The sequence below is a fragment of the Staurois parvus genome, unplaced genomic scaffold, assembly GCF_062004578.1.
Source record: "Staurois parvus isolate SC_StPar_1 unplaced genomic scaffold, SC_StPar_1.0 ptg001129l, whole genome shotgun sequence".
Taxonomy (NCBI): Eukaryota; Metazoa; Chordata; class Amphibia; order Anura; family Ranidae; genus Staurois; species Staurois parvus.
Window position 1 is genome coordinate 169,292 of NW_028318925.1, and position 21,132 is coordinate 190,423.

General features: G+C 49.4%; 1 protein-coding gene across 1 annotated transcript in view; it reads left to right on the forward strand.

Moving 5' to 3' along the window:
* Positions 1-21,132, forward strand: part of LOC149440032 (A disintegrin and metalloproteinase with thrombospondin motifs 2-like) — a 987,780-nt gene that overhangs the window by 164,549 nt on the left and 802,099 nt on the right. The window lies entirely within an intron of this gene.

Here is a 21,132-nt window from a genome sequence, read left to right on the forward strand (position 1 = left end):
TTACTTAGGGCCACAGAAACGTTATTAGGGCCACAGAATTGTTACTCAGGGACAGACAGAATTGTTACTGAGTGCCAGAGAATTGTTACTTAGGGCCACAGAAACTTTAGTTAGGGCCACAGAATTGTTACTCAGGGACAGACACAGAATTGTTACTGAGGGCCACAGAACTGTTACTTAGGGCCACAGAAACTTTAGTTAGGGCCACAGAATTGTTACTCAGGGACAGACACAGAATTGTTACTGAGGGCCACAGAACTGTTACTTAGGGCCACAGAATTGTTACTCGCACAGACACAGAATTGTTACTCAGGGACACAGAATTGTTACTGAGGGCCACAGAACCGTTACTTAGGGCCACAGAATTGTTACTCGCACAGACACAGAATTGTTACACAGGGACACAGAATTGTTACTGAGAGTCACAGAACCGTTACTTAGGGCCACAGAATTGTTACTCGCACAAACACAGAATTGTTACTCAGGGACACAGAACTGTTACTGAGGGCCACAGAACTGTTACTTAGGGCCACAGAATTGTTACTCGCACAGACACAGAATTGTTACTCAGGGACACAGAACTGTTACTGAGGGCCACAGAACTGTTACTTAGGGCCACAGAACTGTTACTTAGGGCCACAGAACTGTTACTTAGGGCCACAGAATTGTTACTCGCACAGACACAGAATTGTTACTCAGGGACACAGAATTGTTACTGAGGGCCACAGAACCGTTACTTAGGGCCACAGAATTGTTACTCGCACAGACACAGAATTGTTACACAGGGACACAGAATTGTTACTGAGGGCCACAGAACCGTTACTTAGGGCCACAGAATTGTTACTCAGGGACACAGAATTGTTACTGAGGGCCACAGAACTGTTACTTAGGGCCACAGAATTTTTACTCGGACAGACACAGAATTGTTACTCAGGGACACAGAATTGTTACTGAGGGCCACAGAACCGTTACTTAGTGCCACAGAAACGTTAATCAGGGACACAGAATTGTTACTGAGGGCCACAGAACCGTTACTTAGGGCCACAGAACCGTTACTCAGGGACACAGAATTGTTACTCAGGGACACAGAATTGTTACTGAGGGCCACAGAACTGTTACTTAGGGCCACAGAATTGTTACTCGCACAGACACAGAATTGTTACTCAGGGACACAGAATTGTTACTGAGGGCCACAGAACTGTTACTTAGGGCCACAGAATTGTTACTCGCACAGACACAGAATTGTTACTCAGGGACACAGAACTGTTACTGAGGGCCACAGAACTGTTACTTAGGGCCACAGAATTGTTACTCGCACAGACACAGAATTGTTACTCGGGGACACAGAATTGTTACTGAGGGCCACAGAACCGTTACTTAGGGCCACAGAATTGTTACTCGCACAGACACAGAATTGTTACACAGGGACACAGAATTGTTACTGAGGGCCACAGAACCGTTACTTAGGGCCACAGAATTGTTACTCAGGGACACAGAATTGTTACTGAGGGACACAGAATTGTTACTTAGGGCCACAGAATTTTTACTCAGACAGACACAGAATTGTTACTCAGGGACACAGAATTGTTACTGAGGGCCACAGAACCGTTACTTAGTGCCACAGAAACGTTAATCAGGGACACAGAATTGTTACTGAGGGCCACAGAACCGTTACTTAGGGCCACAGAATTGTTACTCACGGACAGACACAGAATTGTTTCTTGAGGGACACAGAATTTTTAATGAGGGCCACAGAACCGTTACTTAGGGCCACAGAAACGTTAATCAGGGACACAGAATTGTTACTGAGGGCCACAGAACCATTACTTAGGGCCACGTAAACGTTAATCAGGGACAGACACAGAATTGTTACTGAGGTACACAGAATTGTTACTGAGGGCCACAGAACCGTTACTTAGGGCCACATAAACGTTAATCAGGGACACAGAATTGTTACTGAGGGCCACAGAACCGTTACTTAGGGCCACGTAAACATTAATCAGGGACAGACACAGAATTGTTACTGAGGTACACAGAATTGTTACTGAGGGCCACAGAACCGTTACTTAGGGCCACATAAACGTTAATCAGGGACACAGAATTGTTACTTAGGGCTACAGAACCGTTACTTAGGGCCACAGAATTGTTACTCACGGACAGACACAGAATTTTTTCTTGAGGGACACAGAATTTTTACTGAGGGCCACAGAACCGTTACTTAGGGCCACAGAAACGTTAATCAGGAACACAGAATTGTTACTGAGGGACACAGAATTGTTACTGAGGGCCACAGAACCGTTACTTAGGGCCACATAAACGTTAATCAAAGACACAGAATTGTTACTGAGGGCCACAGAACCATTACTTGGGACCACAGCAACGTTAATCAGGGACACAGAATTGTTACTGAGGGCCACAGAACCGTTACTGAGGGCCACAGAACCGTTACTTAGGGCCACACAGAATCGTTGAATTAAAGAGTATGTCAGACAACATGCAGAGGAGTGGCAGAGGAGGCAATGTTTTAGGAGCGAGCAGACGTGGCAGCAGAGGAAGGGGTCGAGGCAGCACTAGTCGCAGCCAGAGGCCAGTGCTCCCGGTGTCATCCAGCGGTCGTGTCTCCACCGACAACCCTGCCGTCATCGATTGGTTGGCTCGGTCGTCTTCCTCTTCCCAGGTCACCTCTGACACCTACAGCCAACGGTCGGTGGGTACGTCAGACACAACCGTTAGTTGGCATGGCCCGGGACCAAGCCCACTGAAATCACGTGTCCTCTACCTGCCCCTGTTCTTTGGTGTTCCCTCACCAAGCGAAGTATCGCATGCTGTGGGCTCAGCCCCACTGTACAGTGAGGAAGAGCTAACAGAGGGCGGTCAGGAACGGGGGGAGACATCCGCCTTTTCAGCAGCCAGGCGAAGAAGTAGTGGCGAGGAGAGTGGCCCGGTAGCCGGTCTAGAGACAGGTCTGTCTCCTGACCCAGACGCAGCCGAGGGGGCTAGTAGTGAGGCGGAGACCCTACTTGATGATGAGGAGGTTGATCGCACTTGGCAGCCTCGTCGTCATCAGGCAATTTCTTCCGCATCATCAGGAGAAGAGGGTGGCAGCTTGGCAGTGAGCGAAACAGTCGGTGGGTTGCCCAGGAGACAGCAGCAGGGTCACAGCAGTGTCAGTGGAAGCAGTGTCAGTGGAGCCAAACGGCCACGGAGTAGAGCACCAGCTCCACTGCAGCCTACCACCACGGCCAGTAGTGGTGCCGGTGTGCACGGAGGAAGCAGCAGTCAGCCAGTGAGGAGTATCGGGGGCAAAGTTTCCTACTCGGCGGTGTGGCAATTTTTCGTCAAGCCGCCCGAGGAAGTAAACGTAGCCGTATGTCGACTATGTGGCCAGAAAGTCAAGCGTGGCCAGGGGGCCCATGTTGGGACTACAGCGTTGCGGCAGCATATGCAGCGTCGCCATTTGGTGGCCTGGGAAAACCGTGATAAAGATACGGCGGTTCTGCCCGCCCCAGCCCCCGCTCCATCACCCGCTCCGTTACTTGCTCCGTCACCCGACGTCAATCGCCCTCCATCAGCCAGTCAAGGCTCCAACACCTCTGCTGAGGGGAGTTGTCGCTCGTTGGCATCTTCCGCTCGTTCAGATGCTCCTTCTCCTGCTACTCCTCTTCACGGATTCCGTCAGCAGTCTTTCTTGGAATCCAATTCCAAGAGACAACAGTTTGCGAGCACGCACCCGACGGTGCAAAAGCTGAACGTCCTCCTGTCCAAGTTGCTGGTGCTGCAGTCCCTCCCTTTCCAAGTGGTGAACTCGACACCTTTCAGAGAAATGATGGCTTGTGCCGCGCCGCGGTGGAGAGTGCCAAGCCATCATTTCTTCGCCAAAAAGGCAGTGCCAGCCCTGCATTCACATGTAGAAGACATGGTGGGCCAGTCTTTGAGCATGTCGGTCTCTGCCAAAGTGCACGGCAGCGCCGACGTGTGGAGCTGTAACTACGGTCAGGGACAGTACATGTCATTTACGGCCCACTGGGTGAACGTGGTGCCGTCACAGCCGCACCAGCAACTTGGACAGGTCACGCCGCTTTTGCCTCCACGTTTGCACGTCCTTGGTTCGGCAAAGATGTCCGCCTCTACCACCTCTTCTTCCGCCGTGTCCTCAGCCGCCACCCCCGTGCCAAGTCCCATTACCCGACCGGCATATCACATGTGCAGGGCGCAACGGTGTCACGCTGTTCTGCACCTGGTATGCCTTGGCGAACGTAGTCACACAGGGGAGGAACTTCTGAGTGTAATGAACAGAGAAATCGACAGATGGCTGTCTCCGCGCAAACTGAAAATCGGAACCATGTTGACCGACAACGGAAAGAACATGGTTTCTGCTCTGCGTCAAGGAAGGTTGTGCCATGCGCCATGCATGGCTCACGTGTTCAATCTGGTTGTCAAGCGGTTCCTAAAATCCACCATCCCACTGCAAGACATCCTTAAAATGTCACGTAAACTTTGCATGCATTTCAGCCATTCCTACACCGCAAAGCACACCCTCCTTGAGCTGCAGCGGCAGAACGGAATTCCACATCATCGCCTGATCTGCGACGTTGCAACAAGGTGGAATTCAACCCTACACATGTTAGACCGCCTTTACGAGCAGCGAAAGGCCATCACCGATTTCCTGATGTTACAAGCGGATAAAGGTACTCCCCTGTGTAACTTCGATGTCAGCCATTGGCAGCTCATGCGTGACACCTGCCGCTTGCTCAGGCCCTTTGAGGAGGCCACGCTATTCGTGAGTCGGCAGGACTATGGGATGAACGACGTCATTCCTCTGTTGCACGTCCTTGAACAAATGCTGTTAACAATGGCTGGTCAGGGTGCGGTAGACGTGGCGCACAGATCTCAACGCCACATGACCCCTGTGGGGGCAGGACAGGAAGAAGAGGAGGAAGTAGAGGAGGACATTTGTGCTCAGGAATTATTGAGTGAAATGGGTGGTTTTTCCACTCAGCGGACAGGAGTGGAGGAGCAGGAGCATCTGGTAGAGGAGGAGGAGGAGGAGACAGAGGACCCAGACGCACCGTGGCAGTATGCTGTGGAGATGGAGGCAGGGAGTCCCTCGCATTCCTTGGCACAAATGGCCCATAGCATGCTCGGTTGCTTGCGTAGCGACAGCCGAATAATAACCATCAGACAGAGGGATGACTTTTGGCTGTCCACCTTGTTGGACCCTCGCTACCGTTCAAAAATGGTGGCCTTTTTCACACCTGCTGAGAGGGAGGCCAAAATAACGTACTATAAAAACCACCTATGTAGTCAGTTGGTCTCTGCCTTTGTGCGCCAACGTCCATCCTCAGACACTGTGGGCCCTGTGCGCTCGCGTTCCGCTGCCATGGCAGCAGGGGAGGGGTGGGGTGGTAGGAGCAGTGGCAGCTCCACCAGCAGCGGCTGCCTCTGTCTGCAGTCGATGATGAGTAGCTTTCTTCACCAGCGCAGTGAGGAAACTACTAACCAGCCGCAGCAGCAGCAGCAGCAGCATCAGGTGGACCTGGAGCAGGACCTCAAACAACAGGCTTGGGCCTACTTGGACAGCACCCTGCCAACCGAGGTAGACAATCCCCTTGACTACTGGGCAACGAAACTTGACCTTTGGCCCCAACTAGCTGAATTTGCCCTTGAAAGGCTGTCATGCCCGGCCAGTAGCGTGGCATCGGAGCGCGTGTTTAGTGCGGCAGGAGGTATTGTAACTCCGCGGAGGACACGACTGTCCACCCAAAGTGTGGAGAGACTCACGTTTGTGAAAATGAATCAGGCGTGGATTAGTCTGGATTTCAAACCACCAGTTCCTGACACAACTGACTAAATCCGCCATGAATCATGCCTCAAACATGTGCCACTTTCAGGTCTCCTCACACACTGCTGGTGTGTTCCATTTTTTGTCATAGGGTGCTGGCAGATTACGGGCCTCCCATAGCTGCTGCCAGGCCCCTAATCTGCCATGGGCCCCTATATACCGCCTCCTCATGCTGCTGCCAAGTCCAGAGTCTCTCATGGGTCCCTATACGGCCTCCCATTGCTACTGTCTCCATCGCCACACTCTGCCATGTGCCACTTTCAGGTCTCCTCACACACTGCTGGTGTGTTGAATTTTTTGACATAGGGTGCTGGCAGATTACGGGCCTCCTATAGCTGCTGCCAGGCCCCTAATCTGCCATGGGCCCCTATATACCGCCTCCTCATGCTGCTGCCAGGTCCAGAGTCTCTCATGGGTCCCTGTACGGCCTCCCATTGCTGCTGTCTCCATCGCCACACTCTGCCATGTGCCACTTTCAGGTCTCTTCACACTGCTTGTGTTTTCAATTTTTTGACATAGGGTGCTGGCAGATTACGGGCCTCCCATAGCTGCTGCCAGGCCCCTAATCTGCCATGGGCCCCTATATACCGCCTCCTCATGCTGCTGCCAAGTCCAGAGTCTCTCATGGGTCCCTATACGGCCTCCCATTGCTGCTGTCTCCATCGCCACACTCTGCCATGTGCCACTTTCAGGTCTCCTCACACACTGCTGGTGTGTTGAATTTTTTGACATAGGGTGCTGGCAGATTACGGGCCTCCTATAGCTGCTGCCAGGCCCCTAATCTGCCATGGGCCCCTATATACCGCCTCATCATGCTGCTGCCAGGTCCAGAGTCTCTCATGGGTCCCTGTACGGCCTCCCATTGCTGCTGTCTCCATCGCCACACTCTGCCATGTGCCACTTTCAGGTCTCCTCACACACTGCTGGTGTGTAGAATTTTTTGACATAGGGTGCTGGCAGATTACGGGCCTCCTATAGCTGCTGCCAGGCCCCTAATCTGCCATGGGCCCCTATATACCGCCTCCTCATGCTGCTGCCAAGTCCACAGTCTATCATGGGTCCCTATACGGCCTCCCATTGCTGCTGTCTTCATCGCCACACTCTGCCATGTGCCACTTTCAGGTCTCCTCACACACTGCTGGTGTGTTGAATTTTTTGACATAGGGTGCTGGCAGATTACGGGCCTCCTATAGCTGCTGCCAGGCCCCTAATCTGCCATGGGCCCCTATATACCGCCTCCTCATGCTGCTGCCAGGTCCAGAGTCTCTCATGGGTCCCTGTACGGCCTCCCATTGCTGCTGTCTCCATCGCCACACTCTGCCATGTGCCACATTCAGGTCTCTTCACACTGCTTGTGTTTTCAATTTTTTGACATAGGGTGCTGGCAGATTACGGGCCTCCCATAGCTGCTGCCAGGCCCTTAATCTGCCATGGGCCCCTATATACCGCCTCCTCATGCTGCTGCCAAGTCCAGAGTCTCTCATGGGTCCCTATACGGCCTCCCATTGCTGCTGTCTCCATCGCCACACTCTGCCATGTGCCACTTTCAGGTCTCCTCACACACTGCTGGTGTGTTGAATTTTTTGACATAGGGTGCTGGCAGATTACGGGCCTCCTATAGCTGCTGCCAGGCCCCTAATCTGCCATGGGCCCCTATATACCGCCTCCTCATGCTGCTGCCAGGTCCAGAGTCTCTCATGGGTCCCTGTACGGCCTCCCATTGCTGCTGTCTCCATCGCCACACTCTGCCATGTGCCACTTTCAGGTCTCCTCACACTGCTGGTGTGTAGAATTTTTTGACATAGGGTGCTGGCAGATTACGGGCCTCCTATAGCTGCTGCCAGGCCCCTAATCTGCCATAGGCCCCTATATACCGCGTCCTCATGCTGCTGCCAGGTCCAGAGTCTCTCATGGGTCCCTGTACGGCCTCCCATTGCTGCTGTCTCCATCGCCACACTCTGCCATGTGCCACTTTCAGGTCTCCTCACACTGCTGGTGTGTTCAATTTTTTGACATAGGGTGCTGGCAGATTACGGGCCTCCTATAGCTGCTGCCAGGCCCCTAATCTGCCATGGGCCCCTATATACCGCCTCCTCATGCTGCTGCCAGGTCCAGAGTCTCTCATGGGTCCCTGTACGGCCTCCCATTGCTGCTGTCTCCATCGCCACACTCTGCCATGTGCCACTTTCAGGTCTCCTCACACTGCTGGTGTGTAGAATTTTTTGACATAGGGTGCTGGCAGATTACGGGCCTCCTATAGCTGCTGCCAGGCCCCTAATCTGCCATAGGCCCCTATATACCGCCTCCTCATGCTGCTGCCAGGTCCAGAGTCTCTCATGGGTCCCTGTACGGCCTCCCATTGCTGCTGTCTCCATCGCCACACTCTGCCATGTGCCACTTTCAGGTCTCCTCACACTGCTGGTGTGTAGAATTTTTTGACATAGGATGCTGGCAGATTACGGGCCTCCTATAGCTGCTGCCAGGCCCCTAATCTGCCATGGGCCCCTATATACCGCCTCCTCATGCTGCTGCCAGGTCCAGAGTCTCTCATGGGTCCCTGTACGGCCTCCCATTGCTGCTGTCTCCATCGCCACACTCTGCCATGTGCCACTTTCAGGTCTCCTCACACTGCTGGTGTGTAGAATTTTTTGACATAGGGTGCTGGCAGATTACGGGCCTCCTATAGCTGCTGCCAGGCCCCTAATCTGCCATGGGCCCCTATATACCGCCTCCTCATGCTGCTGCCAAGTCCAGAGTCTCTCATGGGTCCCTGTACGGCCTCCCATTGCTGCTGCCAGGAGGCAGCAGGGTCGCAGCAGTGTCAGTGGAGGCAAACGGCCACGGAGTAGAGCACCAACTCCACTGCAGCCTACCACCACGGCCAGTAGTGGTGCCGGTGTGCACGGAGGAAGTAGCAGTCAGCCAGTGAGGAGTAGCGGAGGCAAAGTTTCCTACTCTGCGGTGTGGCAATTTTTCATCAAGCCGCCCGAGGAAGTAAACGTAGCCGTATGTCGACTATGTGGCCAGAAAGTCAAGCGTGGCCAGGGGGCCCATGTTGGGACTACAGCGTTGCGTCAGCATATGCAGCGTCGCCATTCGGTGGCCTGGGAAAACCGTGATAAAGATACGGCGGTTCTGCCTGCCCCAGCCCAGGGTTCCATTTTGTCATAGGGTGCTGGCAGATTACAGGCCTCCCATAGGTGCCGCCAGGCCCCAAATCGGCCATGGGCCCCCGTACCGCCTGGTCACGCTGCTGCTGAGCCCACAGTGTGACCTGGGTCCCTGTACGGCCTCCCATTGCTTCCACTCTGCCATGTGCCACTTTGAAATCTCCTCACACTCCTGCGGTTGTCCATTTTGTCATAGGTTGCTGGCAGATTACAGGCCTTCCATAGGTGCCACCAGGCCCCAAATCGGCCATGGGCCCCCGTACCGCCTGGTCACGGTGCTGCTGAGCCCACAGTGTGACCTGGGTCCCTGTACCGCCTCCCATTGCTCCCACTCTGCCATGTGCCACTTTGAGGTCTCCTCACACTGCTGGTGTGTTCAATTTTTTGACATAGGGTGCTGGCAGATTACGGGCCTCCCATTGCTGCTGCCAGGCACGTAATCTGCCATGGGCCCCCGTACCGACTCCTCATGCTGTGACGTTGCAACAAGGTGGAATTCAACACTACATATGTTAGACCGCCTTTACGAACAGCGAAAGGCCATCACAGATTTCCTGATGTTAAAAGCGGATAAAGGTACTCCCTGTGTAACTTAGATGTCAGCCATTGTCAGCTCATGCGTGACACCTGCGCTTGCTCAGGCCCTTTGAGGAGGCCACGCTATTCGTGAGTCGGCAGGACTATGGGATGAACGAGGTCAAATCGGCCATGGGCCCCCGTACCGCCTGTTCACGCTGATGCTGGTCCCACAGTGTGACCTGGGTCCCTGTACCGCCTCCCATTGCTCCCACTCTGCCATGTGCCACTTTGAGGTCTCCTCACACTCCTGCGGTTTTCCATTTTGTCATAGGTTGCTGGCAGGTTACAGGCCTCCCATAGGTGCTGCCAGGCCCCAAATCTGCCATGGGCCCCCGTACCGCCTGGTCACGCTGCTGCTGGGCCCACAGTGTGACCTGGGTCCCTGTACCGCCTCCCATTGCTCCCACTCTGCCATGTGCCACTTTCAGGTCTCCTCACACTCCTGCTGGTTTCCATTTTGTCATAGGTTGCTGTATGGCCTCCCATTGCTGCTGCCTCCACCGCCACACTGTGGCTCCAAACACTGGTTTTGGCCCCGTGACTGGCCAAATGAGTGAAGTGTGCGGTGATTCTAAGATCGACGGCACTCATCTGCATGTCATACTGAGTGACAGTATTATTTCTCTTCCCCAGCAGACTCCAAGGGCATTTAAATTAAAGGTACAGTGTTCTGCACTAATATTAAGTCTCTCTGAAGCCTAGAAACACCCTTTTTTAAGTTAAATTCACAGCGAATTTATTCGACTCGAATCGAATATTGTCCACGAATTCGCCGAATCAGTCGAATCGAATTTTTCATTTCTTCGCTCATCTCTAACCTGAACTAATAACAATGCATATTTATATTTTTTTTTTTGCAATCTGGTACATTTTAGAATTTCACATAATGTAGACAAAAGAGCTGACATTACAAACAAAAAGTGTGTATGGGGGGGGGGTGCTCTTCTAGCCCACTTTTCTTGCCTGCAGGACTGTGTGCTCAGATAAGGGTGTATTGGTGATTTTGGGGGGAAGCCACACTTTTTTGGGGGTAAGGGGTTCCCCTTCAAATCCATGGTTTATATCTATATATATCTATATATATTTTTTATATACTATCTACTTATGATTATACATCTTAATTCTTGAATCATGGTACTACTATATATTCCAGTTAATGTTATTGGTGGCATGGTGGCTTAGTGGTTAGTACTTCTGCCTAGCAACACTAGGGTTCACATCCTACCCATGGCACCATGTGAAAGTAGTTTGAAGTGCAATTACTCCCCTAACTGCTTTAGAGGCTGTGTAGACCCGGGAACGCATTATCACATATGGTGGGACTGCCCAATAGCCCAAACATTCTGGACGGACGTCTTTAACATGATCACCAAATTTAGTGCAGCCCCGCTTCACCCATCCCCTACAATAGCACTTCTCAATCTACGCCCTCCTGGCGTAACTACGTCGCAATTCAAACTCATCCTACAAATTACCACTGCAGCCAAGCAGGTTATTGCAAAATTCTGTGAAATCCCCCACTTTAAGCATTGCCGCAGTTAAAACTAGAGTAACACAAGCCATGATACATGCAAAGGTGGAAGCCACAATCCTTGACGCAGTTCCTAAGTTCCTAAATGTCTGGAATCCTTGGGTAGAAGGCTTCCTCCCGCAGAACTTTGATGAATCGCTCCTTCTTCCCTGATGTGCAAACTGCGCATTCTTAGCATTAGTATGGCACCACTGTGAAGCGAACACACAAAACGCTACCTCTTTCCCTTCCAACCAGGGAGTCACTTTCGTCACCCCTCTCTTAACCCCCCCCCCCCTCAGTCCCCCTCTGTTCACCCCTCAAACTCATCCTACAAATTACCACTGCAGCCAAGCAGGTTATTGCAAAATTCTGTGAAATCCCCCACTTTAAGCATTGCCGCAGTTAAAACTAGAGTAACACAAGCCATGATACATGCAAAGGTGGAAGCCACAATCCTTGACGCAGTTCCTAAGTTCCTAAATGTCTGGAATCCTTGGGTAGAAGGCTTCCTCCCGCAGAACTTTGATGAATCGCTCCTTCTTCCCTGATGTGCAAACTGCGCATTCTTAGCATTAGTATGGCACCACTGTGAACCGAACACACAAAACGCTACCTCTTTCCCTTCCAACCAGGGAGTCACTTTCGTCACCCCTCTCTTAACCCCCCCCCCCTCAGTCCCCCTCTGTTCACCCCTAACTCTCCAAGCAACTCTGGAGAGTCCTCATCCCCATCGTTTAATGTCTGTGTGATATGCTACTACTTTTTGACAAGAATTTTCACTTACTTGGCATTACAGGTTGTACTGCTTTGTTTTATTGACTCTCCCTTGATATATAATGCAATTGACACTGAATATATTTTCTCCCGCACTTTACTGTTGATATAATGTCTATTGCCTACTGTCAATGTATTCCTTCCTATGTTATAATACCAATAAAAAGTTTGAACAAGAAAGTAGTTTGAAGTGTGGGAGGAAGCACACAGAGAGAACATGTAAAGACATTTTAGTAGGTTAATTAGCACTAGTATGAATGTAAGCTCCTTGAGGTTAGGGATGAGCTCATAGAGGTGCATAATTGCTTCTTGTCCTAAGTAAAACCTGCAATGGACATCCTGCAAGTATGCATATGGTTCAAAAAAGCCATGCCATGTGCATCCCTCCTCTCTGCAGAAGACTGGCAAACATAGCCAGTAGCTGTGCCTCGTCCTCTTCAGTTGTGAGGCAAAAGTGGTTGGTGGCGTGAATAAATACGTGCAATTGACACCTCTGTTTGGTGTTTTTGAGTTTGGCAAGTGTCACCTGCTTCCAGCTGTTGTGTTTACTTTTGGCCAAGGAAATTAACTTTTGTTCTTATGTCCATGGACCCTGCGGATGTCCTTCCGCAAATGTGATGACACAATTCTTGTGTGGGTGTTAGTCCAGAGACCATTTGTGAGATTTATTTTGCGCAATCATGGCACCCACCTTTGCAAATAGATTTTCTTTTATGTGCAATATATTTATTATAAAAACTATTTGACTTTAGTTCCTCAGATTGCAACTAGTGTGCTCAAAAAACAAAAACAAAAGAAAAACAAAGGCCCCGGCTGTCATCTTAAATACTCTACCTATCCATCAGCGGAATTCAATTTTCCCTGAAATTCAGTTTTGGAGCTGTTAAAGTTTGCTGGGTTTGGTTTGTTTTTTTGGAGGGGTATTTTAATTTAGCACCTTGCATGTGTGCAGAATATTATTTTGCAGATTTGTATGGATGTTAACCACTTGCTGACCAGTCACAGTACACATACTGCGGAAGGTCGGCAGCGCTGGGCAAAATCACGTACCGTATTTTTCGCTCCATAAGACGCACTTTTTTCCCCCCAGTCTCTTGGTCATCTATTGTACTGTCTGCAGTCTCTGGTCATCCCCTGTACTATGTCCGCAGTCTCTGATCATCTCCTGTACTATGTCCTCAGTCTTTGGTCATCACCTGTACTGGGTCTGCAATCTCTGGTCATCCCCTGTACTGTGTCCGCAGTCTCTGGTCATCCCCTGTACTATGTCCGCAGTCTCTGGCCATCTCCTGTACTATGTCCGCAGTCTCTGGTCATCTCCTGTACTGTGTTCGCAGTCTCTGCAAGCACTGACAGGGAGCACGGCTGCGGTGTTTACACTGCAGCTCTCCTCCCTGTCAGTTTATGCACACTGATCCAGATGGGTGAGCTCAACCTTCCGGATCAGTGTGTTACAGTGAAGCACACCCCCCCTCGCCCCCTAGTGAAACACTCCCCTCACACAGTTACCCTTTGATTGCCTTCTAATGTTAACCCCTTCCTCCCCAGTGCCATTAGTACAGTGTCAGTGATTTGTTTTTTTGCACTGATCACTGTATTGGTGTCACTGGGGATGTCAGTAACCCTAACTCAGTTCCCCCCATGTCAGAATGCCCGCAGCAGTCTCACCATAAGTCGCTGATTGCCACCATAAGTCGCTGATTGCTGCCATAAGTCGTTGATCACTGCCATTATTAGTATAAAAAAAATCCCAGTATCTATACCGCCATTTGTAGACTCTATAACTTTCACATAAACTAATTATTTACACATATTGGGATTTTTTTTTAGCAAAGGCGTGTTGCAGAATACATTTTGGTCTACATTTATGATGAAATTTGATTTTTAAATTTTTTTACTGGACATGTTTTATAGCAAAAGTCCAAAATATTGCTTTTTTTTTCTCAAAATTGTCTGACTTTTTTTTTTATAGCACAAAAAAAAAAAAATGCACAGATGATCAAATACCACCAAAAGAAAGCTCAATTTGTGGGGAAAACAGGATGTCAATTTCATTTTGGAGCAGCGTTGCATGACTGCGCAATTGTCAGTTAAAGTAACATACCGCCGTAACACAAACCTCTTCTTCTGTAACTGCTTCCTGACCACCCTATAGCAGAAATACTGCTACAGGGCGGCACGGGTGCGCAAATTCATGTACATATACGTAATTCACACTCCCATGGTTTTCATGCCCCTTCCAGATAGCATCAGATTGCCCATCAGTACACCAGTAATCACATTTAACCTCTTGATTGCCAGGAACACGCTCATGCACAATAAACCTCCATTGCTAGTATAGTGTCTGAACAGATCAATATCTTTGATCAGATCAGCACTATACCAGCATTCACATTAGTTTAGTGTCCCCAAAAATGCAGTGTTAGCGGGATCAGCTCCGACACCTGCCAGCCCCTGCGTTTAGCCCCTACGCTTACCCCCCCTTCTCTGCCAGCAAGTGCAGTGTCAGTGGGTCACTGTCACTTGATACATTGCACACAAAACTGCAGGGTTCGCAGAATCAGGCCCAATTTCGGTTAGCACTTGCCTGTAAATTTTGATGACTCTCATATGCAGCAGAGTGCCAGTACTAGTACCACACTAATGTTTGGTGAACTGGCGAGCAACAGAGGCCTAGTGCATCCTGGTCTTTCACATACCAGCATTGCAGTATCACTTGGTGACGTGGCGAGTCCCATAAGTGCAGTATAACCTGGTGCGGCGGCGAGCACATGTATTGTCCCGCAACCACCAAGAATTTGCACACAGAGAGCCCCTAGTATTCTTCTGGATGTAGAAGCAAATCCCAATTGGCAGCCCACAAATTCTGCAGCACCCATACTTCCCTCATTCATTGCCCAACCCGGAATTCAGTTGAAAACAGCAAATTTAACTACTCCCCTTAATTTTTTGGAGCTGTTTTTCACGGAATATCTATATGCATTGATTGTGGATCAAAGCAATTTATATGCACAGCAATTTATCGCCGCCAACCCAAATTCAAACCTTGCCAGACCAGTTGCATGGAAACCCATTACAGTTTCCGAATTAAAGTTTTTTTGGGCCTAACCCTCAACATGGGCATTACTAAAAAAAATTAATTGCGGCTGTATTGGTCCACAGACCCAATTCATCATATGCCCGTGTTCTCTGCTGCCATGGCCAGGCATAGATATGAGAGTATAATGTGTTTTATGCATTTCAACGACAATACACTGTCATCCTCAAGGTGGCCCTGAATTTGACCAGCTCTACAAAATTCAGTCTCTCGTAAATCACCTTAACCAAATATTTTCAGATGTATATACTCCCCAGCATAAAATCTGTGTTGATGAGTCCCTCATTAATTTTTCTGGCCGCCTTGCATTCAAACAATTTCTCCCCAGCAAGCATGCCAGATATGAGGTCAAGATGTAGAAGACCTGTGAGAGGGCAACAAGCTATACATATAAGTTTCAGATTTACGAGGGAAAAGATACACGTGGAGCCCCACGGATGCCCAGACTACATGGGTAGTAGTGGCAAGATAGTGTGGAACTTGGTGTCATCCTTTTTCCATATGGGGTACCACTTATACGTGGACAATTTTTATTCAAGATTGCCACTATTTAAACATTTGTACAATCTTGGAACTGGCGCATGTGGCACCGTGTGATTTAATGTGTGCCCACCATTAGAAGTGGGTGGATGCAGGGCGGTATATTCTAATGGGTGGCATACGACAATTTTTCTGGCAGAGATTTCTTCTTCCCACAGGCTGCATACAAAAAAAAAAGAACATAGCATATATACCCAACAAGGACTAGCGACGTACTGGTACATCACTGGACTTTGAATGGTTATACCAGGATAATGCCTACAGCTGCAGGCGTCATCTTGGTATAGTTTTTTTTTTTTTCAGCCGTTGATCGGCTTTCAAGTAAAAGCAATCTTAGTGGCTAATTAGCTGCAGGATTGCTTTTACAAGAAGTGGGAGATGATGCCCCTTCTGCCTCCCTGCCTTCCACGGCCTTCTCGGGCAGTCTCGTGCCATTGGGGGAACCTGAGAATGCAGCCGGTCTTTCTGCCAGATGACCATAGAGCTGATTGGAGACCAGAATGGTGCCAATCTTTTCTATAGTCTAAGCCAGTGGTCGGCAAGCCGCGGCTCACGAGCCACATGCGGCTCTTTACACATTTTAATGCGGCTCTTCTGTGTGCCGGGCGCCCGCTCCCCTCCCTCCTCTCGGGCGGCCGCCCCAAAAGTCAGGACTCTGCAGCAATGGGCAAACTACGGCCCGCGGGCCGTATACGGCCCGGCGGACCTTTTAATCCGGCCCGCGGAGCGTGGCAAACATTGGCTGTCAGGATGTAGGCGGGGCAGCGTGACAAACTCCTCTCCTCTCACAGTCCGCCCTGAAGACCGGAACGGCGCGGGAACACGGGCGAGAGGAACGCGCGGAGAAAAGGTAAGTGAATTGACACAATATGGGGAATGAATTACTATAGGGGGGATGAATTACTATATGGGGGATGAATTACTATAGGGGGGATGAATTACTATATGGGGGATGAATTACTATGGGGGATGAATTACTATATGGGGGATGAATTACTATATGGGGGATGAATTACTATGGGGGATGAATTACTATATAGGGGATGAATTACTATGGGGGATGAATTACTATATGGGGGATGAATTACTATGGGGGATGAATTACTATATGGGGGATGAATTACTATATGGGGGATGAATTACTATATGGGGGATGAATTACTATGGGGGATGAATTACTATATGGGGGATGTATTTTCAGTTTTAAAAATGTGGCTCTCAAAATAAATTTCAATCGTGGTTTTGGCGAGATTTGGCTCAGTTGAAAAAAAAGGTTGCCCACCACTGGTCTAAGCTATGAGCATTTCATCACTTCAGTTTCGCAGGATATAAAAAGCGCCATTTGTAAATTGGGAAAGCATCTGATCACACTGATCTTGGTTTGATTAGATAATGTAAGGGCAGAGGAGATATCTAGAGTCTGATAGACCCCAGATTTAGCAAAAAAGAATATTTGACAATGCCCATTGAAGTTATAGGGGATATTTGCATTCCCTGTGATAGCATTAAAAGTGATCAAAAAAAAAAAAGAAAAAGAAAGGGATAGTGTAAAAATAAATTTCAAAAAAATAAAAATAAAAAAAGCACCCTCATCCCAATCCACCCCCCCCCCCGCATACCTGTGTGCGCGAGCATTGACCCTGTGCCGGTATGTAAACAGCGGTTACACCATGCATGTGAGGTATCACTGTGAGCGTCAGATCAAGGGCAGTAATTCTAACACTAGACCTCCTCTGTAAATCTAAAATGGTAGCTTGTAAAGGCTTTTAAATCGCTGCCTATGAATATTAAAAACTTATGCAGTTTGTCGCCATTGCACGGGGCATGCGCAGTTTTAAAGCATATCATGTTTGGCATCTATTTACTCGTCAGACTTGTGCTTATCCGTACTTCCTTGTGGAAAGGGACCTACTATATTGAGTCGCTCAAAGGGCGGAAGAAACCATTGAGCAACTGGTGGTGCCCAAATCTTACAGGAAGTTGGTGTTGGAGTTGGCCCATGGACACATCCTTGGAGGTCATTTGGGCGCAGAGAAAACACGGGAAAGAGTATTACAGAGGTTCTATTGGCCTGGGGTTATTAAGGAAATAGAAAATTACTGTTCCTCTTACCCTGTGTGTCAGAAGTCATCCCCTATGCCCCATTTCCGTAGTCCACTCATATCTCTTCCCATCATTGAGGTCCCTTTTGGGAGGATTGCAATGGATTTGGTAGGTCTGCTGGTGAAGTCCGCTAGGGGGCATCAGTACATGTTGGTCATATTCGACTATGCCACCCGCTATCCAGAGGCGATTCCACTCCGAAATACCTCTGCCAAGACGATAGCTAAGGAGCCATTTCTCATTTTCAGCCGAGTGGATATTTCAAAGAAACTGCTTACGGACCACGGTACCCCCTTTATGTCCCGGGTGATGAAAGAGCTGTGCAAGTTGTTCAAAGTAACACAATTGCGCACCTCTGTGTATCATCCTCAAACAGATGGGTTGGTTGAAAGGTTCAACAAAACCCTGAAACAAATGTTAAGGAAGGTGGTGGATAAAGATGGAAAGGGTTGGGATAATCTAATACCCTATTTGATGTTTGCCATCCGGGAGGTACCCCAGTCCTCTATGGGTTTTTGACCGTTTGAGTTGCTCTATGGGAGACACCCAAGAGGGCTGTTGGACATTGCCAAAGAAACTTGGGAAAGTGAGAGTTCTCCCCACCGGAGTGTGATTGAGCACGTCGCCCAAATGCAAGATAGAATTGCACAGGTAATGCCGATCGTAAAAGAACATTTGGCCCAAGCGCAGTTAGCGCAGCAGAGGGTGTACGATCGGGGAGGCCCAGACCTGGTCATTTGCCCAGGAAGATAGAGTACTAGTGCTAATCCCTACAGTTGAAAGCAAATTCCTGGCCAAATGGCATTGCTCATATGAGGTAATTTAGAGAGTGAGCGAGGTGAATTACAGGGTCAGACAACCAGGAAGGTGAAAACCTGAACAGATATACCACATTAATCTGTTGAAGGCCTGGAGGGACAGGGAATCCCTGTGACTAGCAGAGGCTTTGTCGCCAGCTCAATATGACTGCTTGGTTCCTGAGGTTGGGATAGCAGTCACTCTATCTAAAACCCAACAACAGGAAGTTAAAGAGTTTGTTCTCCGCAACACAGAAGTTTTTTCTGAGCTTCCAGGACAAACCTCTGGGGTGGAGCATGGCATTTTCACCCCACCGGGTGAAAGGGTAAAACTAAAACCCTATAGAATCCCAGAGGCCAGTCGGGAGGCAATACATGGAGAAGTGCAGAGAATGCTGGATTTGGGAGTGACTGGTCCAGTCCCATAGTGTTGGTGCCTAAACCGGATGGGAGCTGGCTAATGACTTTCGACAGTTAAAGTAAAAAAATTTGACACCTACCCCATGCCACGGATAGATGAATTAAATCGACCGACTGGGAGCATCCTGGTACATGACAACGCTCGATTTGACAAAAGGATATTGGCAGATTCCCCCTAGCTGAGTCAGCAAAGGAGAAGACCCCATCAGAAGTATGCTGCAGCTTACCTGGACGATTTGATTGTCCATAGCACAGATTGGGCCTCACATTTGCCAAAATTTCAGGCTGTGTTGAATTCTATACGGAAAGTTGGGTTTATGGCCAACCCAAAGAAGTGTACTATTGGACAGGAAGAGGCCAGGTACCTTGGGTACACTATTGGGAGAGGAGTAAAAAACCCCCAAAGCAACAAAGTTGAAACGATACAGAGTTGGCCGTGTCCAAACAAGAAGCAGGTATGGGCCTTTGTAAGGGATTTCTGGCAAGAAGAATCGCGATCAGAAATGCGCATGTGCATAGGTATTCCCGCAGAAGAATTGCTGGTTGTGCGCATGAGCGCAGGAATGCGTGATCGCGCACACGCACCTGCACACGCACGGTGAAGATTGGTGCCAGACGGCCTATTTAAGGAGTGTCTCTGCTCATGTTCAGTGCTGACTGGTCTTCAGCTCCCCCGTGTCCTGCTTGTTCCTGTGTGATTCCTTTGTTGCTGACCCGGCTTCTTCCTCACCTGACTCTGATTGCTCTCCTGATACTGGTTCCTGACTTCGGCTCTGCTCCTGACCTTGGCTTTTCCTTCTGATTCTGTACCGTGCTGCCCGACTGTTGATGACCCTGGCTATTCCATGACATTGCTCCTGTCTCTTGTCCTCACTTACCTGCCTTGCTCTGGTGCACGCCTGGCAATCTACAAAACCTGCTCTGCCTACTGCTACTGTGCCAAAATCAGAGGATCATCAGCCTTCCAAGGTCATCATCTGCAAGAGCTGCAAGCAACAACTACTGGCACTCTTGTTCCCCTGGGTCCTAGACTCCCTCTGTACCAACTCCAGCAGGGTCAGGGCTAGTGACACAAGTGAGGCCGACCTCGTCATTGCAGTCTCTCATCAGGTATGTGACAGCCTTTCTAGGAATTGCTGGCTACTATCGGTGATTCATTCCCCATTTTGCTTCTCTGGCAGTGCCCCTAACCAACTTGCCAAAAGGGAAGGAGTCGGTCATGGTTAAGTGGACCCCGGAGGCTGAAGCAGCATTTCAGTCTTTAAAAAGGGCCTTATGTAGCCAGCCAGTTCTATACTCACCGGACATCTCAAAAGACTTTGTGTTCCAGACGAATGCATCCAATGTTGGTTTAGGAGCAGTGTTGTCCCAGGTTTGAAAGGGGGAGGAGCACCTGGTAATCTACCTCAGCAGAAAGCTAATGTCTCACAAAGAAAATGATGCCACGATTGAGAAGGAGTGTTTAGCTACCGCTAGGCAGACATTTTGACCTGATCATGGACCACGCTCCCTTAAAGTGGATGGCTCAAAATAAAGAGACCAATAGAAGGGTAAATAGGTGGTTCCTGGCCCTGCAAGAGTTCCACTTCACTGTAAAGCATCCCCTGGGGCTCAGATGGGGAATGTGGATGCTTTATCCTGGGTTCATGCGTGCCTGACTACTTTTGTGTTACAACCCCAAGGTTGAAACAGGAGGGGGGGGGGGGCGAGGGGGTATGTGACAGTAGGCAGGTAAAATCACCTGGTTGCATCCAGGATGGTAGGTACATTTGTCCGAGATTTAGGCTCTATGTATTGTTCCACTAGGGGGAAGTGCTGAGCCCTTCAGCAGTGAGGTAATGAGCCCAGCTGAAGGTAGTGGGCTCTTTAGGGCCTCTATAAAACTTCCCAGCCTGCTGAGGGAGTTGCTCCATCCTGGAACCAGTTCTGTGCCTGAGTGGACTTGGGAACATCTGTGCCATGAGACAAATTCCTGTGTGGCTAGCCTCAAATTAACAGGGAGATAGGGACTGGGTGTAGCACAAGGCTGCATCTAGTTGATAGCAAGGGAAGCTTTTTGTATAATAAGTGGCCAAGTTGGTAAGGATTTTATTTTCATGTTTCTTTTTGTTTTGATATTTTTCTCTTGTAAATAGTGTACATAAACTGCACCTTTGTTTTTTCACCTACACTGCTGTTTTGCTGTGCCTGTTATGTGTTGTGAACTCACCCAGGGGGTCACACACACCCACTGCTGAGCAAACCCCTTTACTATAGATAGATAATTTCAAAATTGAAATCTCCAATCCTGGGACCAG